This window comes from Arachis stenosperma, chromosome 3 (genome assembly GCF_014773155.1).
Source record: "Arachis stenosperma cultivar V10309 chromosome 3, arast.V10309.gnm1.PFL2, whole genome shotgun sequence".
NCBI lineage: Eukaryota > Viridiplantae > Streptophyta > Magnoliopsida > Fabales > Fabaceae > Arachis > Arachis stenosperma.
In genome coordinates this window covers 49,256,848-49,265,616 of record NC_080379.1, presented here as the reverse complement: position 1 = coordinate 49,265,616, position 8,769 = coordinate 49,256,848, and the positions used below count along the sequence as shown (strand labels likewise).

General features: G+C 33.7%; 1 long non-coding RNA gene across 1 annotated transcript; it reads left to right on the top strand.

Annotated features, from left to right (window-relative positions):
• Positions 1-1,795: 1,795 nt before the first annotated feature.
• On the top strand, positions 1,796-5,730 carry LOC130967636 (uncharacterized). The gene is made up of 2 exons (XR_009081401.1): positions 1,796-2,114; positions 4,310-5,730. It is a non-coding gene; the product is annotated as an uncharacterized LOC130967636 (long non-coding RNA).
• The last annotated feature ends 3,039 nt before the right edge of the window (positions 5,731-8,769 follow it).

The window sequence follows — 8,769 nt, the reverse complement described above, 5'->3', positions numbered from 1 at the left end:
AATCTTACAAAGCAGCCTCTCATCAAACTCTATTGGATGAGTTTGAAGAGATAAGAAAGGGAAAAGAAAATGTCAAAGGAAAAATAAGGGAAAGAAAGAAACCGCATCATTGGCAACTATTGGCAATTTATAACTTTTTAATTCGATTCATAACTTGGTTGCTCTCCACGCCCACCGTACCATGAAAAAAATCTCATGTCTTAAGCTATTCAAGTTGTGATATTAATGGTTTGATGAACCAAAAGAGGAGAAGAGTGAAAGTTGAGACAGGAAGAAAAATTAGTTCTTCTCATTTTAATAATTTTCAATTAATGAAAAAACAAAAAAATGAAAATCTTATATACCCCTTATGTACTCTTACTATAATTAATTACCATCAATATTAAACTAATAAAAAAATAATCTAAATAACAAATATTTTAAATGGAATTCAAATGGAATGACACTAACTTCTACAATGTAAATGAATGAATGAAAATGTAGTTCAAACTTTAGAGAAATTCTTAAATATAAAAAAAACTGAAATCTGACATATTAAAGACATCTTGAGATAAGTGTATTGTGTATGACAAAAATACGGAAGTAAAGCAAATAAAAAAATTAAACAATACAAGTGAAATTAAAATTTTATTTCAAATGTTAAAAATAGAGATAAAATTAAATTAAATTAAATATTAAAAATATTTTTAAAATTTTTTGAAAAATTTCAAGAAATAAAACTTTATCTTAATATGTATTTTCGAATAAAAATACGGGCGCAAGATATTTCTTTTACATTTAATATCGTTTCTTTCTACATTTATAAGTTCAGTAGGTGATAACTTATGATACATTCTTTTTTATTGGAGCTTCAGGTGCTCGTGTCATCAACATCAGATGAGATCTTGTTATTGGTGTTTTTTCTTTAATGAGACGGATCATAAAAACTAAAAAAAATGACACAATTGACTAATTAAAATTTTAAATTTAATTATAGTTATTTGTATATATGTAAACAAAACGAGTGTTCAAACCTTGTTTCATGTATAATTATAAAAGATAAAGATTCAATGCTAATGAATGAGAGATGGTATATTTTGTTGTAGACACCTAAAAGAAAAATGATAATACTGTTAATATTGATTATGTTAAATGAAGACCTCTAGGCTAAAATAGTAAAACTTATGTGTATCTTTCTTCTTTCCTTAAAAGAGATCTATCATAAAAGAAAAAAATTACACGAGTACACTGAAAAAGAAAAAAATATATATGAGATTTCGACCTCTCAAGTTATAGAGATAATGCTCAATTTTGGATTCTAGAGTTTCATTCAATAATTAATTAGTTTGGTTTTGAATTTTATAGTTATGAATCAAATTGATCTTCTTATCACCAATTTAATTAAGGTAATAATTATGTGTAGTTAACCATCATTGTGACAACCTAATAACTAATTAACATTACGCTAAAGGTGTTAGGCTCAACTTTGTTTTTCAGTGAACTAAATTGAACCATCTTTATTTCGAGAGACTAAATTAAGTTTGATATTTTAAGTTGTGTTTATTTTTGGTATTAGAACTGAGATTAAGAGCTGAGATTTATTATTATGTTTGTTGTTAGAAATTAAAATTAAAATTTCAGTCATAAGATTTAAAATTTTAGTCTTTGTAGTATCTCCTCCAGAAAATAAGAATACAAAAAACAAAAATTTTTAAAAATAGAAATTGAAACTTTAATAATATTTTTTTTTTAAATTTATCCTCATTCAAATTTTAAAATTCTAATTTATCCCACATATTTTGTCTTCCATCTTAACAATATCACATTATCACCACAACTTCTGAACCAGCGAAGCTTCCTCTCTCACTCCTTCCTTTTCCGCAGCCTCCACCAAACACCACCACTGAATGCCACCACCGTACCCTCCTCCTTCTTTCCTTTTTCTGTTAATGATGGTGGTGACTGTCACGTGGCAGCCACAAGATCAAGGGTTTTAGGAGATCTATGACCTTCCCAAGTAGCAGATTTCACATTCTTCTTCCGTTGACAAGGCTCAGATTTGACAGCACCTTTAGCACTACTCTTAGTTCCTTAACTTCAACAATTACCTCTCCTTCATCTTCTCTCGTGCTAAGGTTTCCATCACTTCCCACTTCTCAGTTCTTTTTTTCTTAATTAAATTTCTGGTGCTAATTTTGGTTTTTGTTTCAAATTCTCAGCTAGACTTCATTATAATTTTTGTGGTACTTAATTTTGCATTAATATTGAAACAACGAGGGTTTCCTGTATTGTTTCTTTCAGGAGATGGTTGTGGAGTTTGTTGAACACTCACATCTAGTTATTTTTATATAAAGTTGATAGTTGAGAATCGTTAGATGATGATTTAGTCAAACTTACCAAATTATCTAGTAGTTTTTAAATATCAACTTTACATAAAGGCAGCTGTATGTGAGTTTCCATCGTAGAGTTTTATGAAAAAGATTTATTTTGTTTTTATTTTTTTAATAAGTAAAGATATTTTAGTAATTATCATTATTTCAGTCTCTATATTTATCTTGAACCAAATAAAATACTGAGGCATTACTCAATCATGTACACTTTACACCAATCATAATATATAAATTTAATTTGTTAGTTTCTATCTTTCAATATCTATCTCTCAGTCTCTCTTCCAAACGTAACTTAAGTCTCAAGTGAGCTAGTTGTTAAACTCAAAGTATATAACAATTTTTTTGGTGTCAAGACATTCTACAAGAGAAAAGAAATCAAAACAAAACTTAACCACCTAACCTAACATTAGAACAAAGATCTGCGGAAGGTCTTCATTAGGAACTGACGAAACCACATGATTAAGAGTAATCTTAACCCCATATCTAGCTAATCAATCTCTAACTATATTAGCTTTGTGCAAAATCCAATACAACTGAATAACCCATTACTGAAGGAGAAGCTCTTGGATTTTAGTAACAAAATTAATGACTTCAGACTTATTTAAAACACTGAGATCTTGAAGAAGAAGTTATCTAAACAATTAGTAACAGATAATCTCTTTAATACTATATTGCTAAACTAAAACATATTTTCTCCAAACTGCAAACAGTTCACCTTTAAATATATACTTCAAAGAGAAATACTATCCAAACAGCTTGGAGATTGAATAACCATCAAAGTTTCTAATAACATAACCAAACCTAGTAAAACCCAAATTAGAAACAAGACTAGGATCACAATTAATGTTATAACAATTGCCGGATGCGTTGCTAGTTTTTTTTCTCCTTATTTTAAGTTGAGCATCAAGCAGTGTCCAACCACTAATGAGGAAAAACAAGCAATGGATGAAATTCCTTATGCCTTAGCTTTTGGAAGCTTGATGTATGCTATGGTGTGTACTAGACCAGACATTGCTTATATAGTTGGTGCTGTGAATTGTTTCTTCTCTAATCCAGGTAAAGAATATTGGGATGATGTTAAAAGGATTATGAGATATCTCAAATGTACAACTAACTTGAGTTTGAGTTTTGGTAGTGAGAAGTGTTTGCTAGTTGGCTTTACTGATGCAGACATGGTAGGAGATGTTGATTCTCAAAAGTCTACTTTAGGTTATTTGGTCAAGTTTGCAGGAGAAACTATTTTATGACAGTTAAGGCTATAGAAGTGTGTTGCACTTTTTACCATAGGGCAGAGTTTATTATAGCAACTGAAGCATGTAAAGAGTTATTGTGGATGAAGAAGTTTCTTCGAGAGATTGGTTTCAAACAAGACCATTATGTATTTGTTGTGTGATGGTCAAAATGCTATTTATCTTGCTAAGAATTCTACTTTTCATACAAGATCTAAACATATTGATGTTAGGCATCAGTAGATACAAGATGTGTTGAATTCCAAGTTGTTAGAATTTGAGAAAGTTCACACTGATGATAATGGTACTGATATGATGACAAAAGCATTGCCATGAGATAAACTTGAAACATGTCGTTTGATAGTTGGGATGGCGAGGGCCACCACCTAGTCGAGAAGGGGGAGATTATTGAGCTTTTTTCTCTCCTTTGTGAGGCCCAAGCCCAATTTTTTGAGGTGTCTCCTTGTGTCACTATTCTAATAAGATTTTTTGGGGTCATTGAGAGTGAGAGAGAGAGAGAGAGAGAGAGAGAGAGAGAGAGAGAGAGAGAGAGAGAGAGCATCCATAAAGTGAGAGAAAAAGAAAAAAAAATATAAATCCTGTTTTTATGCAGAGCAGCAGACTTTAAACAACAGTTTCTCATTCATTCACTGTGGGATCAGCCGAAAATTTGAACTGAATCTTCATCTCATTTTGTTCTTCATTTAAAAGGGTGAAGATGTTGATTGGAGGTCTGTAGAGGGAGAAATCTGCTTTGAACAACAGTTCTATTATTGGGTATTTTTCATCTTCTTGTCTCTCATTTATAAGCTTTGGTACATTGATATTTTGGTTGATTGTATACACGATTTGTGCTTTGTTTGAGACTTTAATTTCTTGTACTTCATATTTGATTATAGTGGAGCCATTTTCCTGGTCTTGGTGACTCGTGATTTTTACCTCACATTGAGGGATTTTTCACGTTAAAATATCAGTGTGTTCTTATTGTTACTTTAGTTAAAATATTTGCCTGCTTATTGTTGCTGTCATATTATGTTGTGAACGCTTCCATATTGTTCTTGTATTGGATATTTATGTTGTTTTCGCTGTCAGACACTTTCAAGCAACAACCTTGTGATCAGACCAAATATCAACTAACTTAAAGATATCGTTGCAATAGTTTCTCCAAACCTACGACAAGCTAGCACCAATGATTAATTTCTGTCTAGGCAACACCTTCTAAATCTGAGATACAAGAGTGATGATGACTAGTTTAAAGATTATTCTTCATGACTTGTTTTCAATTTTTCATGGTATTAGCTTGAGGATTAATAAACCGTAATTTTATAGTTTATCTTGTGTTGATTTTAGGGGATTTTATCAACTTATCCCACATTTATTCAATGAAATAGCATGGTTTCATGAATTTCTCCTAATTATGCTTAATGGCTAAAAACATGCTTTTTAAGCTTTAAATTGGCAATTTTAATTCACCTTTGATTCCACTAGATACTTTGATGTGTTTGTTAGTGAATTCAGGATTGAAAAAGGCAAGGAATGAATCAAAGGAGTGAAGGAAAAAGCATGTAAAAAGGAGGATTCATGGAAAAACAAGGATTTAGAGTATCCAGAGCGACACGCACGCATGACAGACGCATACGTGTGAAGAGGTGCATCGTCGAAAGCAACGCGTATGCGTGACATGACGTGTGCGCATGACAAGAAAAAGCCAGACGACGCGTACGCGTGACCCATGTATATGCGTCACAATCAGCACGTGACCTCATTAAATTGAATACGCTGGGGACGATTTCTAAGCTGCCAAGGCCTAAATCCAACCCATTTCTGAAACTATTTGAGGCTGAATTCAAGATGGATCAAGGGGGGAACAATTAGTTAGTGTAGGAAACATGCCTTAGGTTAGTTCTAGAGAGAGAAGCTCCCTCTTCTCTCTAGAAATTAGGGTTCTTAGTTTATTTTCATCTTAGATTTAGGTTTAATTACTTATTTTGATTTAGTTTCCTTTACTTTTCCTTGTTGAATTGCTCCAATCTTTTTAGTTTCTCTTGTTAATTTCTCATTTTGTTACTTTTTATGTTGATGAACTCTTGTTAATTCCCCTTTCCTTTAATGCAATTTGAGGTTTTATGTTCTTTTCTTACTTCTTTGAGTTGTTAGTGTTAATTTCTTGCATTGGATAGTAGTAGATTTTATTATTCCTTGAAATTTTACCTTGCTTTCCTTTTATGCCTTCCAAGTGTTTGACAAAATGCTTGGTTGGATGTTAGAGTAGTTTTTTGAGCATTCTTGGCTTGAAAAGAGAAATTAGGCAATCTTGAGTTTTTAATACCCAACTTATGTTGGTGATCTAGGGTTGTTAGTTAATATTGTTTCCATCGACTTTAATCTCTTGCTAATTCAATTAGTGAGTTGATTAGGACTTTTAGATTGAGATTAACTAGTCCTATTTGACTTTCTTCCTATGTTGAAGATAATATGGTACCTTCTTCCGATGTAGAAGATGATTTAATAGGATTTGCTCATGATAATTATTGTATGATAATTAATAACTAGGATAGAAAGCCTATATTCTCAATCATTGCCATGAATGTCTCTCTTTATTATTTGCTTCTTTAGTTGTTTGCTTTATTTTTATTGCCATTTATTTTCTTGCCCTTTTATCAACCCAACCCCCATGATACTCATAACCAATAATTAGGCACTTGATTGTAATTCCTAGGGAGAACGACCTGGGACTAATACTATCGGTTACTTTTATTTGGTTGGACTTGTGACAACCAAAATTAAACTTTGATTGAAGATTGTTTGTTGGTTGGGAACTATATTAGCAACGAAATTATTTTGTGAAAATTCCGAACCGACGTTAATATTTTTATCAAGTTTTTGGCGCCGTTGCCGGGGAATTGCAATGTGTGCCTGTTATTGGTTATTGTATATATTGTGAATAGCTTGATTTTTGGTTTGTTTGCTAATTTTTGTTAATTTTAGTATTGTTTTTCTCTTTTCTACCATGAATTCTCACCACTTTGGCTATGAGTTTGGTTCAAACTATGTTGTAGGAAATGGAAGCTTTAATGAGGATATGCATCAAGGATTTGGGAATCAAAGGTGGGAAGAGCCTCAAGCATATAGACAACCCTCTTGGCAATAACCTCCTCCGGTCTCTTATAGGTATAATCCAACTCCTAATGCATACCAATCTAATGGATGTGGTGACCCTCATTGTGGTTGTCAACCACAATCACCACATGCATATAATTCTTTCCCTTAACATAGTCCCCAACAACCTTACTCACAAGCCCCATACCACCATTCACCTCCATTGATCCCAACCCATATCTACCATACCAACAATCATATGAGCCATACTTAGAGCCACCGCCATTCCAACATCAATATTCTCAAGAACCATCAATTCCATATACATCACCTCTACACCTTTACCAAGATGAACTACCTTCCAATTATGAACCCTTCCCCCCAACAAGGAACCCTCTCTTCCACCACCTCCCCTAATAGATGAAGCTATCCAAACCTTCTTGCAAGAACAACAAAGTGATATTAGCTCTTATATCCAAAGGCAAGAAGAAAAGCAAAAGGAGCTAAAGAAGCTAGAAGTCATGGTTGCTACCATGGCGGAAGCCATTAACCACATGGCCTCCCACCTAAGCTCATGCATCCCAAGTGCTCCCATCGACGAATGTGGAGGATCAACCAAGGAGCTTAGTGAGGGAGTGAATTTGGAGCTTCAAGGTGAAGAAGAGGAGTTGAAGCAAGAATCGCAACCAAGGGAGGAAGTTGAGACAATTGAGCCAGAAGGAGTGGTTGAAGAATTAGGAGAGGTTGATCGAGAATTGGACTCAATCATTGATGAGTTCTTGTCCACACTAACTAATCACCTCGAAGATCCTATTGAGCCTTCTTCCATTGAGCTTGAAAGCAATGTCAATGAGGGTGCGCAACCTCCAAAGCATATAATGAATGATAAAGAATTGGAAGAAGTTGAGCAAGCAACTAATCTTCCTCTTGATGATGATTCCACACCAACACATGATCCTTTTGGGTTTGAAGAATCTTCTTCTATTAAAATTGAGGTTGATGTTGAGATATGTTTCACATTACCTCCAAGTTGTGACATGAAGGATGGGGAAGAGCTAGAAGAGGTTGGTGAGAAAGTGATTGAATGTGAAGACCCTTGTCAAGAAGTATACAAAGAAGATGCTCATCAAGAGGTGGAGGCAGTCAAAGAAGAGCACAAGGGAGTAGACCTCACATTGCCAAAGTGTGGGGAGGTCTCTCTTCCTAAGTCACTATCATCCTTTACACCATTCAAGTGGGTAAATCTCTTATCTCTAAGCTTTCTAATTCCGCTTGAATATAGTTTGCTTGAAACGGATGGCCAACTTAGAGCTCTTTATGAAATGAAAAGCAAGAAAGAGTTGGTTAGTGGTAGGCATCACAATTCAAGGTTCACTATGGTTGAGTTATCAAAGACTAAGTGCAATGGTTGGTGTAGTGCTACATTGAATGGGTCTAGGAAGGTGTTTGGATGTTCAATTGAGAATTCACAAGTCTTGTCACCCGGATTTAACTATGGTAGTCAACAAGAATATGGGTGCAAGAACAAGGTTTGGGACCCCAGAACTCATTTCAAAAATCAACACTCTTAGGGCCTTGTTATTTTCTTAAGCTTACTTGAAGCCTTTACACGCCTAATTTGGGATTCCGGTGGACATTGGATATGCAAGTATTGGTGGGGATTCAAGGATGAGCACAAGCATAAGCCACCATAGCAAGGACCCCATCAATGGTCCAACTTAAGGACTTTAAATAAAAAGTGCTAGGTGGGAGACACCTCACCATGGTAAACTCTTTCCATTCTCTTGTATATATAATCAATGAATGAATTGGGTTGCCATTATTAGGTAGCTTTCCTCTTTTCTATACCTTTGTATATATTGTTTTGGTTGCTAGTTGTTTGTTAACTTTATGGTTTGAATTAGGTTAGTTGTTTTGAATTGCATTTTATTTGAAGTGCAAATTTAGTTTGAGTTGCTTAGTATAGTATTTGAAAATTTTTTCAAAAACTTGAAGATTTTGTTAATTTTGAATTTTGGGTGATTTAGAGTTGTATATAGTACAGGGAGAATTTTAAATCCTATTTTTATGCT